This window comes from Lycorma delicatula, chromosome 12 (assembly GCF_047948215.1).
Source record: "Lycorma delicatula isolate Av1 chromosome 12, ASM4794821v1, whole genome shotgun sequence".
Taxonomy (NCBI): Eukaryota; Metazoa; Arthropoda; class Insecta; order Hemiptera; family Fulgoridae; genus Lycorma; species Lycorma delicatula.
The window spans coordinates 65,975,450-65,999,654 of NC_134466.1; the positions used below are offsets into that span (position 1 = coordinate 65,975,450).

The 24,205-nt window shown below is 34.4% G+C and overlaps 1 protein-coding gene and 1 long non-coding RNA gene across 2 annotated transcripts in view; one reads left to right on the forward strand and one right to left on the reverse strand.

Annotated features, from left to right (window-relative positions):
* Positions 1-8,454, reverse strand: part of LOC142333216 (ATP-binding cassette sub-family C member 4-like) — a 189,880-nt gene extending 181,426 nt beyond the window's left edge. The window contains exon 1 of the mRNA XM_075380199.1: positions 7,971-8,454. The gene's annotated coding sequence lies outside the window, so the exon portion shown is untranslated. The remainder of the gene's footprint in view (positions 1-7,970) is intronic.
* The window catches only part of LOC142333218 (uncharacterized), a 131,456-nt gene that overhangs the window by 54,950 nt on the left and 52,301 nt on the right, over positions 1-24,205 (forward strand). The window lies entirely within an intron of this gene.

A 24,205-nucleotide genomic window follows, 5' to 3' on the forward strand; every position in this document is an offset into this window, starting at 1 on the left:
ACCTTTTCTTTTTTGCCTCCGGGAATTACCGTTCAGGTATTACTTCAGAGGATGGATAAAGATGACATGTATGAGTTTAAATGGAAGTGTAGTCTTGTACAGCCTCAGGTCGACTATTCCTGAGATGTGCGGTTAATTGAAACCCAACCACCAAAGAACCGGTATCCGAGATCTAGTATTCAAATGCGTATAAAAGTAACTGCCTTTACTAGGACTTGAACGCTGGAACTCTTGACTTCCAAATCAGCTGATTTGGGAAGACGCGTTCACCACTAGAGCAATCCCATGGGTTGAATTAATGTACTTGTTTGACATTAAATACGGCAACGGATCTACAGACCATCGGACACTGTTTTTGACAACCTAGTAGGAATAATTAATTAAAATGTATATTTTGTCTGTCTCATAAGTAGTTAAACGATATTTAAAATTTATATCATGAAGAATTTTACGGAATAATTTTTTTTTACACCGCTTTGTTGTAATAACTTGCATATAGACTTTTTCAGACCGGCAGAAATTCTTTAAATATCAGTTGCGATCTCTGAAGTAAGTATGCCTATTTCGTTTTCCATTTGAAACAGACTCCGTTGTGTACCATTTTTTTAAAACAAATCGTATATTTTTACTTCCCCGCCTAACGCTATAGCAGAACCATAGTTTAAAATGGAAAGGATTGAAATCGATTCAATTTGGGCGTACGCTGTTTTCATCGGATCTTGACGTTTTCGCACTTAAGGTACCCAAAAAAACCGAATGTAAATTTTCCAGATGTTCGTATGTACATCTGTGTGTTTTTTTGTCGTACCCTAAATTACCTTATATATCCAGAACTACTCCACCAATTTTGACCAAACTTGATCAGATTAATTCTATATATATGGGGCACTGATGCCATTAAATTTTCAACTTAAAGGTAACCCTCAGTATTTCGACATTTCACCTAATTAAGGTCTTATTTTTCTTAGGGACATTTGTTAACAATAAAAAAATAATATTTTCAAAAAAAAACTTTGCAAAATCGCATCCCCATTCCAAAGAATGCTCTAAACAAACTAGTGGATAAGTGGGTATAATGTGTCATTAGTACCCTTTCTCACCACAAGGAGCGCTAGTGTAGCACTGATGTACAGCTGCTGTAATGGTCTGATATGTTGTAACGTCTCAGGTGAACGGTAGAATTAATAAATTAATAATAATTAAAGGGTAAAAAAAGTATTTAAAGTGGCCGCTAGTACCATCACACCCGCGCGAATGAAATACGGTATGCGCACGTGCCTTGGTTAAATCATTGAATTAAATAAATAAAAAAATATTATATTTAAATAAAATTACAATAAATAATTTTAATTAAATTTTATGTTAATGTGTGTATAACCCCAGCATCAGAAAAAAGTCGCGTGACGGGAAAGTTCTACAACTGCGTTGTCAGTTTTTTTGATAAGATACTGGAATTCGGAAATTTTTCCACAAATATTTGATGCGTTACTAAGAAAGAACTGAAATGAAAATAAGCTTTCATTGTGAAAACCCTTTACTCGATTAAATACGGCTTTTTAAAAAATCAAAATTGTACCGAAGCGTAAATAATTGATAAGTGACAATAGACTAGAGTAGTAATATAAATAACGTATAATAGCGCTAGTAGTAACAACAGCAGCATTAAAGGTGACCTCAAATAACTGCAGTTAGAGCCCCTTCGGTTCGGTTTTCAATTGCTTACTCGGTGTAAATAAATATATACGAGTGCTTTGCGCGGGATGTTGCCACACGATATGATGAAGGACGTGTCCTCCATCAGTAACGTATGCAACTTCGGCTGATCTTTGAATGACGGCAGATGGATCATGCACTTCAGGTACCAAAACTTTAACCGTGGAAGACTTATTCCCCTTACTCATGATGATCCAGATCGATCAAAAAGTGAGGGAAGATAAGCATGGAGATCGTATCTGAAGATTTCTGCCGGTTTCTCTTCCGTTCTTACTTTATATACCATCCGGGGTAAAATTTGGTTCGGGTTCACACAAACAGTATTGTAACGGGGCCAGTGTAACGGGTTTCTTCCAATTGAGAAGAAAGAGAGAATATAAAGAAAGAAGAAGGAACTAAAAGGGATCCTTTATTTAGAATAAGGAATCCGTCAAAAGCTTCTATTCAACCAGAAGGATTACCGGACCGGAGAAAGAACTTATAGAAAAACGTAAGAGCGCGGACAACGAAAATTATAATGGTTCAATAATTAAAGGAATGAGGCGGGTACCGGTTGTGCAGGTCAGGGAATGAACACACCGGGTTGGTCTAGTGGTGAACGCGTCTTCCCAAATCACCTGATTTCGAAGTCGAGAGTTCCAGCGTTCAAGTCCTAGTAAAATCAGTTACTTTTACACGGATTTGAATACTAGATCGTGAATACCGGTGTTCTTTGGTGGTTGGGTTTCAATTAACCCCACATCTCAGGAACGGTCGAACTGAGACTGTACAAGACTACACTTCATTTACACTCGTACATCCTTTGAAGTATTATCTGAAAGGTAATTACCAGAGGGTAAAGAGGAAAAAAAATAAAGTTAGTACCGACTGTCACCACTAGTACCGCCACGCGTGGGCGAATAAATACGGTATGCGCGCGCGCTTTAATTAGAATCATTGAATTAAATAAACGAAAAAATATTATATTTAAATAAAATGATAAATGTTTTAAATTAAGTTATGCGTGTCAGCCGTGCATCAGAAATAATTCAAAGCTGGCAACACAGTTGTAGGATTATATCCTGCAACTGTGCCAGCTTTTTTGTAATAATATTTTAGAAATATTAATTTTATCAAATTTTAAATAATGTATATTTACTAAATTGGTTACAAGAAAAAAAATTTGAATTTTGTGGCTTCAATATTGCAATTTTTTTTTTTACGTTTATTTAAATGAAATTTGAATCTGAATATATTTTTTGAAGCATAATATATATTTTATATAAAATCTTTTTTTTGTTGAGATTATTAGTAAAACAGAAATATCAAATAAAACAACCGGTTTTTTTTTTGAAAAGAGTTGATAATTTTAATTAAAGATACGAATATACTTTTTTTACGTAATTGTAAATAATTAAATTTTTCTAAAAAAAAAACAGGTGCATTCATTACTATATATACATAACATTTACATATTTATCGTAAATAAACGTTTAATATATTTTTACTTAATTCCATTATAAACAAATAACCACAAAAATCATTTAACTTCCCAAACAATAATAACAACAAACACAAGTTATAGAAAAATTTATTTTAAATTTTAAAATTACTACTTGATGAATTATTTATTTATTAATTGGCAACACTGGTTTTCTTTATTATTTACATTGTAATAAATAAACAAATGCAAGAAAATTACTCAATGATTGTTAACCGTAGAAAACAATACTTAGAAAAAAATAAATATTTATTAATTACATAATGATGAAGTAACTCTACAATAAAAACAAAAGAATGTAGAAAGGTTAACGTTACTTTAATCTCGATAGACATAACATATGTTTGTATAGTAGTACGTTTTTGGTTGTCAATCTAAAACTCCTTAAATAAAACATATTTAAAAATATAAATACATAATTTATATTTAAAAGTAGCACAATGCCACAAGACAAAGTTAAATCGGCTACTCTCTCCACATTCGGTGACCGTGGTGAACAGTGATATAGAAATACTTCTTTATCTTTAGTTCACCATTAGAATTCAGTTATAATTCTATTAAAATAGAACATAACACATAACATAAAATTTCATAAAAAGCAAATCAGTACTGCTTGGAATAAGCTGCATTACAAAGATAAATAAATTACAATTATAGTAATATTGTCGATAATATAAAAAAATATGACTTAATTAAGAACGTTGTAGATCTCATTAAATAAAATAATCAAACTTTCACGTAATAAATCTAAAAAATATTTGACCGAGCTCTATTCCTTTTGTTATTTATCAATAATTATTTTTTGCCTCATAGTTTTACAATAATAATGTTCGTACTTTAGGCTTCTGAACATTATCAATAGAGACATGGATATATTGTTTATTTAATAATAAAGAGTGTTCCAAAAGTAATGCAACCTTACGGGAAAATGAATAATTTAAAATAACTGTTGAAAGTAGCCTCCATTATGCGATTAACATAATTAAATACGACGTTGAATGCTCTTAAACACACGTTTGTTGAGGAATTGCAACAACAAATCGTTCGATTTCGCTCTGTAATTCGGGAACGATATGAGGATGAATTTTGTAAGCATCATCCTAAAGATATCCTGAAAAGAAAAATTCAGGAGATGAAAAATCAGGAGACCGAGAGGAGCACAACCCCTTCAAAAATCACTTATCTCTGAAAACACTGATCCAAGAAATTCATAGTGTTGTTGACTGTATGAACCGTAACATTGTCCGGCTGAAACCTAAAATTTTATTGTATAATACGGTTATTTGGTTTGTAAGTTTTTTATATTTATTTTTATCGTAAAATCAATAAATATTTCTATTATTTTATTTGTATAGTTGTACTATAAGAAAAAAATCGGGTGGGGCTGCGTCGGGGCGCACGGATGTTAGTTTAACGTGAAATGTTACAGACCTCGGATAAAATTCCTCCGAGCTACAGACCGACCAATTTATCTGTACAGTTAAATGGGAGAGCCACCATCGTATTTTTTTTTAACAAAACTGAAAGTCTCCGATGTAAAATTGGAGCATTCCGATTTTACATCTGTAATCGGATTGAAGTTGGTCAAATGAAGAACCCTCATTTGACTAACTTTATAGATAAATTGGTCGGTCTGTATGGCAGCAAGTGACTTTGAGTGTATCCGATGGAAATAAAAACGAAACAACTGCGTACTAAATTGAATTTTAACATAAAACAGACACTAAATAGTACATGATGTTTATTTCGACTAATATTGGACGACAGTTTTGTTTAACATCGGTCTGTGGTATAAGAAGTAAGAGACATAAGATATAATAAGCATCGGTAGAGGTGCTCGCGCCGTCGGCGTAGTTCATTGAACGCGCCGTCCCAGATTTGCGACGCTCACGAAATAGTCTCGCTCGCTCAACATCGGATGTTGGGGTACCTATGCGTGGCCCATAACCTTCCTTTTCCGATGATATGCGTAATTTATATTTCCGGCTGCTTTTTGCGCGGGCTGAGGCTGATAAATTGAATTTTTATACTTTTTTACGCGTTTACTTTAATTTTTTACACGTAAATATTGTCCAAAATACACTTATTATTACTTAAATCGATCTATCCCGACAAACACACGAATCACCGCGCTATCACGGCTAAGTCTTGAACTACACTGAATGGAAATGAGCGAGAGCGCCAGTTTTGGCCGATCTGCGCTGTGCCTCTCCCCGCCAACCCGCTCACCAGGGACCCAAACTCGAAGTTGTATCGGCGAGCTGACCATGTACGTTATAAAATGACACCGCATGAGACTAATAGTTAGGGAGTTATTAAGGCAGGACGATATAGACCTTTTCGTTAACCTACAAATTTCTGTTCTGGTACCCGTATGTTTCGGTGTGATTTTAATTTTTCTTTTGTATTGGATATAAGTTTTTCCGAAGAAACACATGCACTAATAAATAAACTTCAAGTACTAGTTTTTAAAACACTGCATTAAATCAAACAGACATTTTTCAAACAAATTTGAAAGGTTTGTTCGAGGCTCAGCCCGATGATACCCGGTAATTTCGGACTCCCGTGATTTGAAAGACGTTTCACGTCCAAAAATTATTAATAAACTCTTGTGTTATTTTCTTGATGTAATTTTGTAAAACTATCATAGTACTTAATTCTTTCTTTTTTGAGATTAATTGCAACAGTGGTACGTATTTTAATGAAATATTTGAATTTTCAGAAAAACACACACACACACACACACATATATATATATATATATATATATATATATATATATATACATCCTATGACATCGGTAATGTAAGGTTTCCTACGCGGATCATACATCTAAATCGGTTCAGCCGTTAAATTGGTTATGTTTGAACAAACATACATAAATACATCCGAAATACATTACTCTCCTTTTTTGTCAGTCGTGTAAAAATATAATAGTTTCAAAACACAATATTATCCATTATTTTTTTTTTGTTATTTATAAAAAACGTCTATAATAATGAAATAAGAATTTTATATTTTGTTAATCTATTTTTAAAATGTAAGGTTATGTTATTTTACTTGGATTTTTATGGTTTTAAAATTAGTGTAACATCTCCGTTTATATGCAGCTCGTAGCCGAAAACAAATTATCGAAAAAGTTTGAAAAAAACAAACGAATATGAATAATAATTAATTATTATTGTATATTAAATAATCCGCTTTGTAATTATTTGTAGCATCTTTAGAATAAAAAAAAAAATATCTCAACACAGTTTATTTATTTTTAAAATTATTTTTAAGTTCATTATTATCATTAATCGATTATGGACAAATCGTTTGGGATGATGCGTTTATTTAAAAATCCAGAAAATATTTAAAATTGAGAAATAAATATATTCGAGCTGCACTAAATAAACATAGACGATATCCGAGTAGATTAAATCTTACATAGATTAAACATATCAATTTTATTGTGAAAACGGTTGAACATAAAACAATTTATATGCCGGAAACATAAAACAATTTATACAACTATTTATACGCCGGAATAATAAAAATTATTTGCGTTAAACATTTTTATCCGTTACAGAACTCTACAACTAACGTCTACACAAATTGAATACATCCGTTACAAAGTGATCGATCGATGCTATTCCTAAGGAACTGATTTACGATAGACCTTAAATTTCTTCTGCTAAGATTATTAAAATTGCAGTACAAAATTTGATAAAAAAACAACATACATTTTGAATTAAACTTTTTAGGTACTTACGTATTAACGCCACCGCAGCTACAGCTTTATTTAAAAACAAAGTAGTCGATCTAATTTCGGTGGAAAATGGGCCGATATAGAGTTTAACATTGATTCAAAACAGTCGCTTTATTAATTTTTAATAAATATAAATATTTATTTATTTTATAAATATAATTTAACCAAACTTAACCTACGCTCGCTTCGCTCGCTAACCTTGACTAATTAACAGGAGTGTTTTGATTATTTAAATAATAAATAAATGCTATAATTACTGAATTTATTAAATAAATACTCAAAATATTACGGTGTTAATTTGTCAATGTTAGCGAGCGTAGGTTAAGTTTGGTTAAATTATATTTATAAAATAAATAAATATAAAAAACCATTTATTAAAATTAATAAAGAGACTGTTCATTTTCCACCGAAATCCGATTGACTACTTTGTTTTTAAATAAAGCTGTAGCGTTAATACGTAAGTTCCGCTTTTTAAATAGTTACATTACTATTACATTACTAAAAGAGCATGATTTAACAGATATATTAGCCGGGTGGAATTTGGTAGTGTATAAAAAAAAATGCCACGCCTGGCCGGGATTCGAACCCGGGACCTCCGCATGAAAAGCAGATCTATTCACCTATGGAGGTCAAAATATAATTTTGGTTTGAAAGAACTCGGCTGCCGGAGCCTAAACTTAGCTTCTATTGGTAACCTAAAACACGGCATGTACATTTTTTGTCATAGTATATTATAGAGCGCTGTTATTAATCGAGTTTTTTATTATATTTATTATGATTTTTTTTTAATTGTATCAAATAAATAAATAATATACCTAATAATTTATCCGTTTTCGTAAGCTGATCTTTTAAATATTAAAATTATTTGCGTAGAATGTTAAAATATTTCAACGTAGAATCTGATTTAATAAGATTCAAATTGTTAGTGTAATATACTATTAAAATTAGTAAATATTTATAAATTAATATTATTAAGCTAATATAAGTTAATATATAATATAAAACATTTTTAACTCTATTATTTACCAGTTTGTCTCCTCGGTGTTTAATGAACGAACCGGATCCGTTGCCTGCTGTTGTGTTAAAGCTTGACACAACGCGAATTCATTAATTCTATTCACGTGGTCTACTCGCAAAAGAAAAGGAAATGACACACGCCTTGTACTATTTTTATAAACGTTAAATTTTAAACTAATATAAAACTTAAATATAAGCTAAACCACGAGCTGATTATTTGTTTTTTATTTTTATTAAAATCAATACAAGTTTTTCAAGTAATAATTGTATTTTTTATTTACGAGAGAAACTAATTTATTATTTATATGTAAATTATTCACGGAATATAATCCACTTTATTTTCAAGAGCATACAACCGGTTTAAATGACAATCTATATTTTCCGCTAATATTCTCATTATAAAAAAGAAAAAATTCTGTAAAAAAAGAGTACGAGAAGTTATTTGTTGGTAATTAAAAACACAGTAAGCACAATGACTTTCTGAACGTCTATTTTCCATCGATCATAAGATGTTTATTACATTTAAAATTTATTTTATACGATAAGGTTTGAGGAAAGTAGTTTTTTAAATAATAAATTAGATGAATAAATTACTTTTTCCTCAATAAGATAAGATATTGGACAAAAAAAAATTGTAAAAGCGTATAATGAATACTGTTTTTTTCTCATTTTTTTTTACTTTTATATCATTTTAAATTAAATATGCAATTATAGTTATATAATTATGCATTTATAATTATAATTATTATTATTATTATAAATTATTGTACAAAGGGATTTATCTATGAGAAATATGACTATATAAACATAGCTATTAATCTAATTTTTTTCTTTGTTTTTATTAGAAAGCGACATACATATCTTCAGTACTAAAAAATGCCTTTACTACCACACATTATACAGAGTAATTAAAAAAGGACGTAACAATTTAAAAAGCATATAAACATTTATCGGGATAACTTCTTTTTTTCCTTATAGATGAGTCTGAGAAATTTACGTACCCCCACCCCGTAAATAGGGGATTGTCGGACTCGCACGGGTTCGGCTAGATGTTATTAAGAGCCTACCGACTACCCGCACCCTACCGACTAAAACTCCTATCTCACCGTTTCTCCTCCACCGGGGTCGGTCCTACAGTTTAAGCACTGCGCGGGCCAAGGAGGTGCCTTAAGGTCTAGGGGTCCACAGTCCCCGTGCTTCGTCGCCCATCCGCACAAGTGTAGAGGCAAGACGGCTCCACAGGGGGTTGTCGTTCGCCCCTTCACCTTCAAGTCATTTTCTTCCGCTGAGTCTCAGGTTTTTTGTATGTAACTCTGATTCCTTGCCGGGTGATCTTCAGTCCTCTTAGTGATCTGGATTCTAAATCAGAGTCTACCACATTCTCTAGCTTCTCTCGCTTTAGTTTTCAGGATACTTGTTGCTAGGTGTACTACCTTGTCCCATTCCGCTCTTCCTATCAACACGTACTAAGTGTTAATATTAACATGTACATGTGTTAATATGTACTAAGTTGATTTCAAGTTTCAACATCTTACATTAATACTGCAGTGATTTCCTTAAGCTGTAGTGTATGCGTATTTCCGAACTTTCATTCATCCAGACAATGTCCGGTCCCATCTAGTTTGGTTAAACAGGGTTGTACTGTATAAACATTATCACTTTTTATCGATCGTTTAAAATATATGAAAATACAGGAAATCCTACCAAAATTACTTCTTAAATGCACTGTTTTTTAACAACATTTAAATGGATATTTTTGGAAGAAACAGTTCCATTGTTTCTTCCGGAGAAAGCCAGCTTAATCCGACTTACAGCCAGCTTAACTTACAGATTCGGTTGAAGTCTCATCACATAGAAAAACACATCGAGTTTATCACCCGATTTTCACTTTTGGTTCGATATGGCATCAATTTATAATGCGACATGCATCTCTCTTGAAGTCGATTTCATTCCAGCAGAAAGTCGGGCGTTACCTCTGCAGGTGTAGCATTAATTCGAAGTCTTAGCTCAACAAAATCGGCAGACAAAGTTGGCAGATAAACACGCTCTTTACAGAAACTCCACAGGAATAATCTAACAGGATCAAATCTGGGGAGCGAGGTGGCTATACGATTGGACCTCCACGACCGATCCACTAGATATAAGAATCGAGTATCAAGAAAATGTCGGACTTCTAGGCGGTAGCGAGTCGGTGCCCCGTTTTGCTGATATCCACCTTAATCATCATCGTCTAATTGAGAAATTAGAAAATTTCGAAGCACGTTCGAAGTACGAGTTGCTTTCTGGAAGAACGGGCCGTTCTGCTGGAAAAAGAACAACCTTTCTCAGCGAAGGTTTACTGTCAAGAATTAATTGTACCCCTATTAGGAGGCTTCCTGCCGTACTCTCAACGAAATTACGTTGAACTGCAGTTGGCGACTGCAAATCGTGAAACCAAAATACACAATGAGCACAAGTTCCGCACCAATCAATGTATCCATTTTTAACAACACTGATGACAGCGCTGGTGGTCAAATTCGGTACTAGTGAACTACGCGAGTCAAAACTTGATGTGTTTTGCTACGAAATGAGATCTCAACCGAATATGTTAGTTATCTGAATAAATTTTTATATGATTTTAAACTTACGAGGTTTTTTTTGAATCACTTTGTACATTTAAGCAATATATTTTATTTATATGAATATTAACTCGCGCACAAGCATACTTTTCGAATACCATAATCAAAACCTAAAAACAAATATATATATTTTTTGTTTTATTTTGAATAAACATATTTTTACTGAACAGATTTTGTTAATATTGACATAAACCATTAAGGAAAGACTCCATTTAAAAACAAAAACAAAATCGGTCCAAATTTGTTATACCATTACGAAATTATAGGTGAACATCACCAAAAGAAAAGAAGATAAAACGTAGAAAGAACCTTCACGTTTTTCAAACCGATGAAAACTTTAGCGAGAACAGAAAAATGGAAATAAAACTGGCCATCAGTGTTTCTATGTCTTGAAGTAAGGAAGAAAAATATTTTTTAAAACCTTATAAAGATTAAAATAATCTGTGCATCTAGGCCGAATTATTTTTGTAATAAATACAAGAAAATATTTTTTTTAATAAAAAGGAAACTTTATTTTAGAGTTGAAGTTACAGATGAGAATTCTGATTAATTTTTTTCCAAAAATGTTTTCAATTTGTAATTAATTTTTTTTTTTTCAATTTAAAATTAGTGCTTTAATTTATTAAAAGTTTGCTGTATAATTAAATAAAACATTTTATAAAAGCGTTCCAACATAAATAACATTTGTTTTTACAGAAAAAAAAAACAAAATTGTCCCCACTCTCCTGATAATCTATGCCACAGAAAAAAGTTTCAGGAATTCTAGCATTAAGAAAAGAAGTAAATAGATAAAAAAAATGAATATCGGGGTTTTAAAGCTATGTAATATTTCTCAAGTTTCACGTATATCAATTAATTATACATGAAATGAAAGAGCAACTCAAATAGTTTTAGCTGTGCGCAAGCTCATAAACTGTTTCCTGTTCCTTCCGCTTGAAAGCGCTAATAGCAAAGATGGCGACCTCTCAAAAGAAAACGTTCTGTGTTTTACAGTTTGCAAAGTGTGAATTTGCAATTACCGTTCAACGTGCGTTCCGTTTGAAGGTCCCTTGTGAGATTCCTCGACTGACAATAACATCCGTAGATGGTATAAACAATTTTAAACCGGTAGATGTTTTCGTAAAGGGAAGAAGAGTATAGGATGACCGAGTACGTCCGAAGACAATGTTGAACGTGTAAGAGAGTCTTTTGTGTGTATTCCTAGGAAATCCGTTAGGAAGGCTAGTCGCGAATTAACGATTCCAGTGACGTCTATGTGAAGGGTTTTAAAGAAACGTTTACGAGTTCGTCCATATCGTTTACAGCTGTTACAAGTTCTAAACCCAACAGATTACGGTTTCCTTGTTAGCTTTGCAAATGAAATGATGCACCGCGACTATGAAAAACATTCTTTCTCGTATCGTATCATACTCATTGACGAATCAACATTTCATGTTAATGAAAAAGTACACACTCATAATGTGCGTATCTAGACACGAGAAAATCCTCACGAATTATTTCAATGTGAACGAGACTCCTCAAAACTGAATGTTTCTTGTGCCGTATCCCGACGGGAAGTTTACGGGACGTTCTTTTTCGCGTGTCTGGAATGAATTATCCTGATACAACTAAGCATATTCCTCAACTGCAATACGAACCACACAATTTTATTTGGCAACAAAATAGTGCACCTCTTTGCTGGTGTAACACTGTACATGAAATCGCTTACATTAAATGAAATTCTCCACGACCGCTGGATCGTATGCCGGAGACCAGATGACAGGATTTGTTTTTTGTGACTTCCACGTTCACCCGATCAGACCCCGTGCGATTTTTTCTTTGGGGGTTTATAAAGGATCAAGTGTATGTTACATCGTTACCCTACTTGAGACAGGAATGACACGCAGCTGTCGCATCAGTTACTCCAGATTTGCTGATTAAAGTACGGGGTGAACTCTCCTATCGGCTGAATGTGTGCCGTATGTCGAGTTGTACTCATATTTAACACTTACTAGAAAAAACTGTTTGAGATGATCTTTTATTTCATATATAATTTATCAGTGTAAGTAAAATTTAATAAATATGACATTACTTTAAAAATCCGATATTCATTTTGAAACACATGGTACCTATAACCCATCTGTTTGGTCTAGGTGGTGAACTCGTCGACATAAATCAGCTTATTTCGAAGTCAAATTTATCAGGCTCAAAGTTGCTTTTATACGGATTTGGATACTAGATGATGAATACCGCGAATATCTTTGGTGGTTGGGTCTTTCAATTCATCATACGTCTCAGGAATGTTCGGCCTAAGTTTGTTCAAGACTACAACACATTTACCGGTACAGTTACATTACACTGATAAGTCGCTAATGAACTTAATTGTTGCGACCATAAATAAGATATTTAAAAAAATAAAATAAAAAGAAATAATTATTTTATTTGCTACCTAATACAAGCACGTTAAATCATTATCGAGAATAACTTTGCTAAATCGGTTTAAAAATTGTATTGATTTGCAAATATTTAACATACTTAATTTGTTACCGGCCCATTTTTTTAATAGTTTTAATTAAATCTTTTAATTATCTTATCTTATCTATCTATATCTTTTAATTAAATCCGGCGCATTTTCAATCGTTTTTCTTTGATTATGCGAATTACAATACACATTGTGTACTGTCTAATAAAAACCAGTGTAGGTAAATAACAGATAATTACCAAAACTTCAAATAAAATTTCGACGAATATTAAAACATACTGTTATTATATAAGTTTAAATTCACTGAAATGATTGCTATCGTTATTATAATTAGAGACCGGATTATATGCATTTGCATATTAAGCCCATTCTCACCGGTTATTGCATATTTTCCTTAAAATCTAGTGATGATGCATATTTTCGCTATATTTACAATTTTTTTCGGTAAGGTACCAAGTTAATAAATGAAATCTTACGTTGTAGCCGGCCAAACATATTAGCCGCATTGATCTTAGAGCGCACTTAGAAGCCGCGCGTCTATTGTTTTGGTAGGATAATATTATTATAAGAAACCCACCGGGTTGTTCTAGTGGTGAATGCGTCTTCACATTCACCACTAGACTAACCATTTCGAAATCGACAGTTCCAACGTTCAAATCCTAGTAAAGGCAGTTACTTTTATACGGATTTGAATACTAGATTGTGGATAACGATGTTCTTTGGTGGTTGGATTTCAATTAACCACACATCTCAGGAATGGTCGACCTGAGACTGTACAAGACAACACTTCACTTACACTCATACATATCATCCACTGAAGTAATACCTGATTGTAATTGCCGGAGGCTTTACAGGAAAAAAAAATTATAAATAAGACACGGACTCACGCGTGACAACAACAAACGATACCGTTCTACATCGCCCAGGCCTACAGCAGTTCTCCTCCCACTAGGCAATTAAATAACGCATGTTATTTTTGACGCGCTCACTGCATCAATTTAGTTTTTTATTTATTTGTGCAAAGTTTAATGTGTACCATGTCTCCCGAAAATAAGTGTCTTCGTGGATAATTAACTATCCTGGAACATTATATACGACGGAAATGTTTTATATTGTCGAGTTTGCGAGAAAAATATTTCGTGCACAATAAAGTTTCAAATAGACCAGCATGTCAAGACAAGTCTTCACATCGCAGGATTGCAAAAGAAAGGTCCACGACAACTTATAACAGCGGCAAGCAGCAGTGATTTTACTTCCAAAGGTAAAAAAAAAAACCACTTTAGCATGGATTTACGTAAAGCGTTGCTTACAAGTAATACTTCTCTTCACAAACTTACAAATCCTACCTTCACAGATTTTTTTGCGAAAATATTGTTTGAATCAAACTATATCAGATTAATTGACACTGTGTAAAAGTTACATACGAACAATTTACCTACATATTTTGGAAGAACTACGCAATGAACTCAAGGATAGCATTAACTGAATTTCAACTGACGATACTACCGGCAGTCGTAGCTGTTACATTGCGAATTTAATTGTCGGTGCATTAAAACTAGAGCCTTCTCCTTCCTGTTTGGTGGCCTGCAAAGACTTTAAAAAGATAAATCATTCTACGATCGCCAGATTTGTGAATTACGGTATTAAAAAAATATTTCCTGAATCTTCTGCAGATGAAAGAGTGTTTATATTTTTCTCAGATGCTGCTCCCTATACGATCAAGGCAGCCAAAACCATCCAAGTAATTTATCTCAATTTGATTCATGTGACGTGCTTTGCTTACATGGAGTCGCTGAAGTAGTACGATCAACTTTTGGGAATGTAAATAAACTGATTTCATCAACAAAGAAAGTGTTTCTTAAGGCACCTGCTCGTAATAAGGCCTATAAAGAAAAATTGCCAAATGTTCCTTTACCTCCCGAACCATTGGTTACTCGATGGGGAACGTGGATTGAAGCTGTACCATTTTACAGTGAACATTTCGAGGTCATCAAAGGTGTAGTAAAACTTCGATAGTGCAGAGGCTATGGCAGTTTGTCAGCCCAAGGAAGCATTTAACGAATAAAGAATTAAAAAAAAAAAAAAAAAACATAGCTGTGATTAGCACTCATTTTTTCCACATACCTGCGACTATTAAAAAGCTTGAAACTCAAGATTTGGCGTTGCCTGAATTTATTCAGTTAAGAACAAAATCCGCCAAATGAACTCCGCATTGCCAGAGGTATTCCTGGGTAATCTTAAAGAAAAATTTGAAGATATTGTGAACAATAACCTAGGCTTTGAACTGTCAAATTGATAGTTTTATTAATGGGACGGGAACTTTTGCCAGAAACAATAAGTGCTAACACAGCACTCACATTCAAATACTGCCCAGTTACCTCAGCGGATATGGAACGATCCTTTTCCACTTATGAAAATATTTTGAGTGATCGAAGACACGATCTTACTACCGAACATTTGGAACAGTACCTGATTGTTTACGTTTACAAAAGTAACAAAATGTTAAATAATTGTTAATTATCGAATTTATCGATATGTTATTCAACTACTTACTAATTGTATGCTGATTTTTAGTTATTTTTTTATTACTTAAAGTTGCATATTTTGACTCATGCATATTTTAAGCATTTTTCATGCATATTTGTAGCTTTTTATGTTGCATATAATCCGGTCTCTAATTATAATGATTGTAAAATGATTAAAACGGTTTTTATGTTTTTAGTGGATTTTAGTGCTAATTTACAACATTTGTTAAGTCACGGCGAGCAAGGTGCGATGCAGGAGGAGGTGTAGTATGCGGTGGGGAGCTGAGAACTACATTAACTTAGCATTAACACAAGATGAATCAAGAAAACTGTCATTAAATCTGAATTTCAAAGAAAAATTTATTATAGTTCATAATTATAAATAAAAGTAATAATCATGTGATGCAATAACAATAGTACTATGATGTGATATTTATAAATGAATGTGCTAATTTAATATTAATAGATATTATTACCAAATATGTACCAAATATTTATGATTTATTATAAATAAATAAAATCAAAATGTTAAAATATTTTTGAAGATAAGTAATTTTACGTATTTAAGAACTCGTTAAATAAATATGCAGAACATTATTTATCTAATTAGTATGATTTAAAAATTCATAAATCGACTAATACTGTTTATATATCAAAAGAAATATTTTAATCGGGCTCTCCGAAAGGGCTATTTTTACATCGTGAAGTAATTTATTAGATAGGAACTGAATTTTAATAGGCCCTTTATTTTTTACGCTCTAATATTATAATGCATATGCGAATTTTATCTCTTATACTTTACCACTAACTGCAAAAATATTTTCCATTTTGTAAAAAAAAAAAAAAAACAATATGTTCATCCCCACATGATGGGCTTGTCAGTTAAACGGAAAAATTATGGAGCACTTAATTTAAATTTAAGGAGTGTCCAGCACAGAGCCTTGATAGTACGCACTGGTGTTTTAAAAACAATCTCCTACGAGGTTACTACTATATTGGGAAAGGCTTTCCCAATCGATTTAGTGGTAAAAGTTCTGGTAGCCATGAGGAAATTGCGAAGAGGTAGGGAGACCGATGTATTTGGGATGAGGTTTCGAACCGGGCCTGTATCGGAACGGAATGGTGATCACACAATGTACCGGAACTAAATTTCGAATAGTTGTTTTTCTCCCGCCTGCGAAGGAGACTTCAGAGCCTCGCGATAGAAGCACGGCAGCAAGAATGGCACACCACGACTAAGGGAAGGTCCTTGTATAAATTTATACAGTAATTGGAGGATGGTACGCTTCTAATTCATTTTTAAGGGCAACAGGAGCCCAGTTGCTCACCAACTTTGTAAATTTAAAATAATATCAGCACAGGTTCCGCCTGGCTACTGATGAGCTGTGTCTGCGGGGAGGTCCAGTCGAACGAGCATATGATGTTCGACTGCCCCGCTCTTGGGAGTGCCAGAACTCGGAAGCCCTGGAACACTCTGAGAGGTCAAGGGGAAAATATGGTTCGTCACAATCGGCGAGTCATGTGTGTGAGCCGCACTGTCTGACCGTGTGAGAATTCCTTGATGTAATTGTGTTGTTCAACCGGTATCAGCAGTTTGTTAAAGGGAAAGTCTCTTACCGCACTGCTGCAGGAGGCTGTCTTCGAGAAATGGCTGGCCATCAGCGAATAGCTCCAATAGTGAACAGGACCATTTACAGGACCTAGGCGTGGCAGCGAATTGCTGTGTTTGACGAAGCAAGTTTTATATTTATGACCGTCATATATTGTAATATAGACGGATTTTGAAATAAAAAAACGGAGTGCGCCTACCCAATTTAGTTTAATGTATGACAAATGAACGGTGGGACACAAAAACGAGTGGTGCATTGCATTACGCTTATTCCGTTCACGCTGTTAGGTTAGCTCTAAGAGCTAGTTAGGAGACTGATCGCATAAACTGTTCGAAGCACAGTAGCCCTTCGTAGCACAGACATTCGGTCTTATGCTTTAGGACAACCGAATGGGGGTGGTGGCGATAGTAATGCCAATAAATCAGTATCGCAACTTACAACCCTCAACTATCAAATTAAACGACTCGCGGAAGCGCGATCCCCGCGCCATCCTCTAACACAAGGTTTCACACAAAAACTCTTGCTATATTTGAATTCGATTAGACTATGCGCTAAGATCATTACTTGACTGAGTCTTTAAACACTAAAATTACTATCCTCATACCAGCAAAACAAAATGTTGATCTTAACAACGACAATTTTGTTCTACAATTTAATTTACTCAAACTCCTCTTGATTTACTTAAAAATCAGGAAACAGATTCACAAATTGAATAAAGTTCTTATGAAAACATACCCTATTTCTCTCTGCTCTGGTCCGGTTTCGGGAATGAAGTCAATGCCTACACCTTCCTACACCGCAGCACTATTACAGAGTTATCCACACATCCATCTTCATCATAACAGCTAATATGTTAAATAACTGGGACTCGATGCCAAAGTAATCACCGACGGGCTCTAGACAAAGAAGATGGCGAGGAACGCTGGAGATTTATGTATCTCCAGCTATACTACTAACCGCAGAACGTGGATAACTGCTGTTGTTTCATTCTTTTATCGGGCGGGTAGTTATTTATTTAATAGCGGTTATATTTATTTTGTTTTATTTATGGACGGAAATATTTGCTGCGTTTCGATCCTTTAGACCGGGGAAAAAATTGTCTGACCGGGGCTGGTGGACGTCATACACATAGTCTGTTTCCTGATGTTGTTAGTTTGCAGGGCGCCTCTTGGGTACACCCGAATAAGTTCGTGACGCAATATCTTTCTGGGCATGCCGCTTTCCGGGAAAGGTTGCAGAGATTCGGCCTGGTGGACTCAGGAATGTGGCATTTAGATAATGTACATCAAGTTCTGCACATCTGTACAAAGCATAAGTTGATACGCACGGAAACTATCGGTCGGCTCGATATTATCGGGTTGGCGCTGGATCTCCGTGTCAATTGACGAAACCAGGCTGAATGAATAATAAACCCACCGGGTTGTCTAGTGGTGAACGTGTCTTCCCAAATCAGCTGATTTGGAAGTCGAGAGTTCCAGCGTTCAAGTCCTAGTAAAGCCAGCTATTTTTACACGGACTTGAATACTAGATCGTGGATACCGTTGTGCTTTGTTGGTTAGGTTTCAATTAACCACACATCTCAGGAATGGTCGAACTGGGAATGTACAAGACTACACTTCATTTACACTCATACATATCATCCTCTGAAGTATTATCTAAACGGTAGTTACCAGAGGCTAAACAGGAAAAAGACAGAAAGAAAGGCTGAATGAATAATAATACTTGAAATTTCATACGCTATTTGGTAAGAGAAAGGATTGCCTAGGGTATTTACGGTGCCGCCTGGGCTTTCACGCGTCTTCTTTTGTTTGTTTTGCAATTGCTAGGTTTTTTTTTTGTTTGTTTTATTGTAATTGCATGTTGAGTACACTTCTTTTACCTTCGGTTAGGTAGTGGATTTCAGTTCCTTTCCTTATTTTTTTATGTGGCATTCGCATCGGTGGCGTCCTGACTGAGGCAAAAACAAGGCTGAGAGATGCCTTTTGTCAAGATTTTGAAGATGTCTTCCGGTAAAGACCTACGGGCATTACTCTCGCCACCACCCCATTCGGTCGCCCTAATGCATAAGACCGAACGTCTGTGCCACGAAGGACTACTGACCCTCGAACAGTTTAAGCGACCAGTCTCCTAACTAGTTCCTGGAGCTAACCCAACAGCGTGAACGGAATAAGCGTGATGCAATACACCACTCGCTTTTGTGTCCCACCGTTCACTTTTTCTTTTGTTTCCTATGTAGCCTCCGGAAAACATCGTTAGGTATTACTTCAGAGGATGAATGAGGATAATATGTATGAGTGTAGTTTTGTACAGTCTCAGGTCGACCATTTCTGAGATGTGTGGTTAATTGAAACCCAACCACCAAGGAACACCGGTTGCCAGGCGGAAGCTGTACAGATATTGTTTTAAATTTACAAGGTAAATTTATAACAAAGGTAGGAGCAGGTTGCGTGGCGACCGGAAAACTGTCACATAGTGGGTGTCTTCTTTTACGGAGTCCCAAGGACTCCGTAAAGGACTTCCCAAGGACCTTGGGAAACTAGCCGCATTTGAGTTTCGTTCTCCCGGCGTGATTCCCCATTAGTCCGTCCCCTGATATTCTTTCAATGCTACAGCCTTTAAGGGACCCTAGTGTTTGGAGGATGCAATGCATTCCCCTTTCCTTAGGGAGTCGCATGTGCTGGCGGTGACATAATTGTAAGATTTTGGCGAGGACAAATTTTCAGCTCACGTATTGTACATGAGAACTGTTGCGTAGGCTGAGGGTCATTGTGTGGGGTGCATTTTCGTCATTTTTTTCTTTTTCTCTTTAGCCTCTGAGAATTACCATTCAGGTATTATTTCAGAGGATGATATGTATAAATTTTGATAAAGTGTAGTCTTGTACAGTCTCAGTTCGACCACTCCTGAGATGTGTGTTTAATTGAAACCCAACCACCAAAGAACACCGGTATCCACGATCTAGTATTCAAATCCGTATAAAATAACTGTCATTACTCTAGGACTTGAACGCTGGAACTGTCAACTTCCAAATCAGCTGATTTGTAAAGACGCGTTCACCACTAGACCAACCCGGTGGGTTACATTTACATCTGCAATTATTGAACCTTTTTTTTTTTTTTTTTTTTTTTTTAAAGACTATCGAGAAAACACTACGACAAGATCACAAAACGTTCGAGGCAAGAATTAGTTCGATTTCCATAAATTGTTTGGTCCCAGAGAGACATTGCTGAAAGTCATACTGTTTTAAGAAAAATCTTTGCGAACCATATCATATCCAAAAATGGGGATATTGTTTGGTCGACTAGATCTGATTTTTTATATTCGACTTTTTTGGGAAAGGGTTTGGTCAAGAGAAAAGTGTATTTCAAGCGATTTTAATGATATTAAAATTAAAAATTCAAAAATTTGCACGCTGTGCAGCGGGCCATGTTATGGCGAATTACAAAAAGATTTTCGATTTAGATTACAATAGTCGACAGATCGTATTGGTAGCCACTCAAGCATTGTTTTTGTTGTTTTTTTTTTTTTTTAGAAAATGGAGTGTCATAACAGAAAATTGTAGGAATATTAATGTTAAAACAAAAACTTATATAAAATCTTTTCGCTTTATTGACGTTCTATATATTAAATAGTAAAACTATATATTTTATATTATTGTTTACATACTGACAATAGATTTTTATCTACTGAATTGGCACGTGGTGTAGTCTAGGCGTCCAAGTTTTATAATTCTTTTGTCATCGGAAGAATATGACAAACCAGACAATACTAGTGTTATTTGGTTTGATAAAGAGAGAATATATTATTTTTTAGTCGCGTAGATGGAGTTTCTGTTAACGATACAAATTTCTAAGAATTTTTTATTTTGTTTGCTACAAAATCAAACTGTATTGTTCTGATTAGAAACGTTTTAATCATCATTATTCAATGTCATTTTTAAATATTTATTATGTTTGTTTAATTTTGGGGCTCCATCAAAAAGTCAGAACGAATTTTTAAAATACAAAAATAGGCTCTCAGATAATTGTGTTTGGCGTCAATAAATATGAATTATGAAATTTATATCTATTAAGTTAAATCTTCGTGTTTATATTTTTGAATAAACCACAAGCTTTGGTAAAAGGAATATATCATAGACATTCTTTTTTGTAAAAATAACATTTTCAACCTCTCTCAAACTAGACAATATATATTTTCGTGGTTACTCCACACAGTAACCACTGTGTGGGTTACTCTTATACTTCGGCTTATAAGAAAGAATCATATTATGCTTCCGTTAATGTTTTTAAAAAAAATTATCGAAAAAACCTTTTCACCAATTTATTTAAAATATACTTCAAAGATTTTCTTTTACAATAGCATTATTCTGTAGATAATTTTTTAAATAATACTAATTGAAATTTTTCTTATCTCCGTTTAAAGTGTGCGTAAACATGTACTCAAATTATTTCCATTAACGCCTTCTGAATTTTAATTAATTTTAAAATTATTTTATATATTTAATATTATTTCAAAACTTCATATTTTAAATTACAATATGTATTTTAACCAAACTAAATCACAACTGGACTTTAACCAAATAAATTTTTATTTTCCCGTCTAGATAGCGCTATAGCAGAACTAAAGTTCTAGAAGGGAAAGTATTGCACCCGGTTCGATTCGGGCATATGCGGTTTTCAATCGATCTTCATGTTTTGACACCGAAGGAAACCCAAAATACCAAAAACCTGGAACGAAATTATTCGGATGTTAATGTTCGTATTTACGTCTGTGTGTCTTCGGTGTTGGCCTATAAATAATTTTACATCTCCAGAACTACCAGATCCATTTTGATAAACCTGGTCAGATTACTTCTACATTGATACCATAGAATTTTCAATTTAAAAGGTTGTTTGGTAATGCTGCTGCGTGTTTCTTTGTCGATCGTCTTGAGCTGCTTTCGATTGAGGCCCAACTGCTTCAATGTTTTCTGGAGTTCGTTGACCTCCTAGTGGTTTCTTTTTTAGAGCTGAACCCGTCTCATTAAAATTTTCAACCCGTGTATTGATGGCGTGGCAAAATGAAACGCGATAATAACGTTCTAAGTTGTAATTACGTCGGAATTCCCGTTAAACAGCGTTCACACTCTCACTATACTTGTAAAATGCCTTCACGGCAAACGTACGTTGTGTACCAACCCGTTGGTCCAAGATTACTAAATGGAAGGTAGTTGTTGCACAGAAGGATGTCACTCCAGCCTTTCTACTAGCTCCTTAGGGCTGACACTACTACTTTCAAAATTTCTCGTTTCCCTGTGCCACCCTGTGGAAAAAAAGGTGAAAACTTTTCGGTGTGAAATTACGAAAATGTTCCAGTTTAAGATTTAATTCTAGAGAGGAATATGGCGGGAAACAAATCACTTTATAAGGTGAGAGGAATTATTAAAGTTATCGGTTTTGTCAATATTAAGGTTTTTCTTTTATATAATGATAAAAGTACGAATACAAACGTGTAATATTTTAGCTGACCTTTCATTCATTTATTTAATGATAAGGGGAAAATTTGATAACCAATTTTTTTTCCCGCTCCTACTTGCGTGAATTTTAAATGTTGGAAATTAAGACATGGGTATTTTCATTAAAAATTTTATCAGTTGTATCTAATCTAGATGATTCATCTAATCGTAATAACTCTAAATTCTTGTAAACATAATATTACCATCTCTCCAATAAAAAAAGTACGGTTTAGTTGGTTTGTTTGCTGTATGCGCTCACATTTTTATGTTGAATGAAGCACTACTATCTAGCGGAAAAAATTGAACTGGTAATCGTGTCTGGTAATTTTTTTCTAAGAAAGGGAAATTTTGTTTTGAGACACGAAGTTGGTAGCACTACTCAACCGGTATAGATACGGCAGTGTGAGTTGATTCTCCTTGAACTGTGTAAACTTTGTGCCGTTTCCGGTCGTGTTACGAACAGAATGTCTTTTACCATAGAACAACAAGTTTTCATTCTTGAACGATATTTTGCTACGAAATCGTACGCGAGTGTAAAAGAATCATTTCAAATTAAATTCGTTGGTGTTCCTCCGCCAGAAAAAATTGTCAATTTCTAGGCTAGCAAACCGATTTCGAGAGACAGGTAGTGTTTGCGACAGAAAACGTAGTAGTTGACCGACTCGCTTGACAGATGACGCTTTAAAGAATGTGAAAACAAGATCGTTCAATTCTCCACGGAAAAGTTTACGAAAACTTTCCACGCAAGTCGGTTTGTCATATTCGGTTTGTTAAAAAAGCCTCTAAAAAATTGAAATTGTATCCGTATCGGGTACGATTAGTCCAAGAGCTTCGGCCTCCAGATTTAAACAAGCGATTGCAATATTGCCGTCGGTTTAGGTCTCGTAAACGATAACGGAATCGAATTTTTAAACACAGTGTTCTTTAATGATGAAGCTTGGATCCATCTCGATGGTTATGTGAACAGTCAAAACTGTCGAATTTGGGCGGTTGAAAATCCTAACCCTTTACAAGAAAAATCTTTGCATCCTGAAAAAAATGGTGTGGTGTGCGATATCTCGTCATCGTATAGTCGGACTCGTATTCTTAGAACAGACAGTAAATGGTGAAGTTTACAGGAATATTGTGCGCCAATTTGCGTCCATCCTGGAACCTCAAGAACGGTATTGCTTGTTTCAGTAAGACGGCGCTACGCGCCACACGTCTCGAGAAACCGTGGATTTTCTGCAAGAGTTCTTTGACGATCGAATAATAAGCAAGGGCTTATGGCCTCCAAGGTCCCCAGACCTCACTTCTCCTGACTACTTTTTGTGGGCCTACATTAAGTCCGAGGCCTTCAAAAACAATCCTCACATTATTGATGAACTTAAAGTCAATATTACAGACTTAATCGCGAATATTTCCAATGCGACTCTTAAAAAGGTTTCTGTTAATATGCTGAAAAGTGTCCGTGCGTGTATAACGGCAAGGGGTGGACATTTTTAGCATATTCTTTAACAATTATGTAAGTAATAGCTTTTTATTAAATCTCTTTTG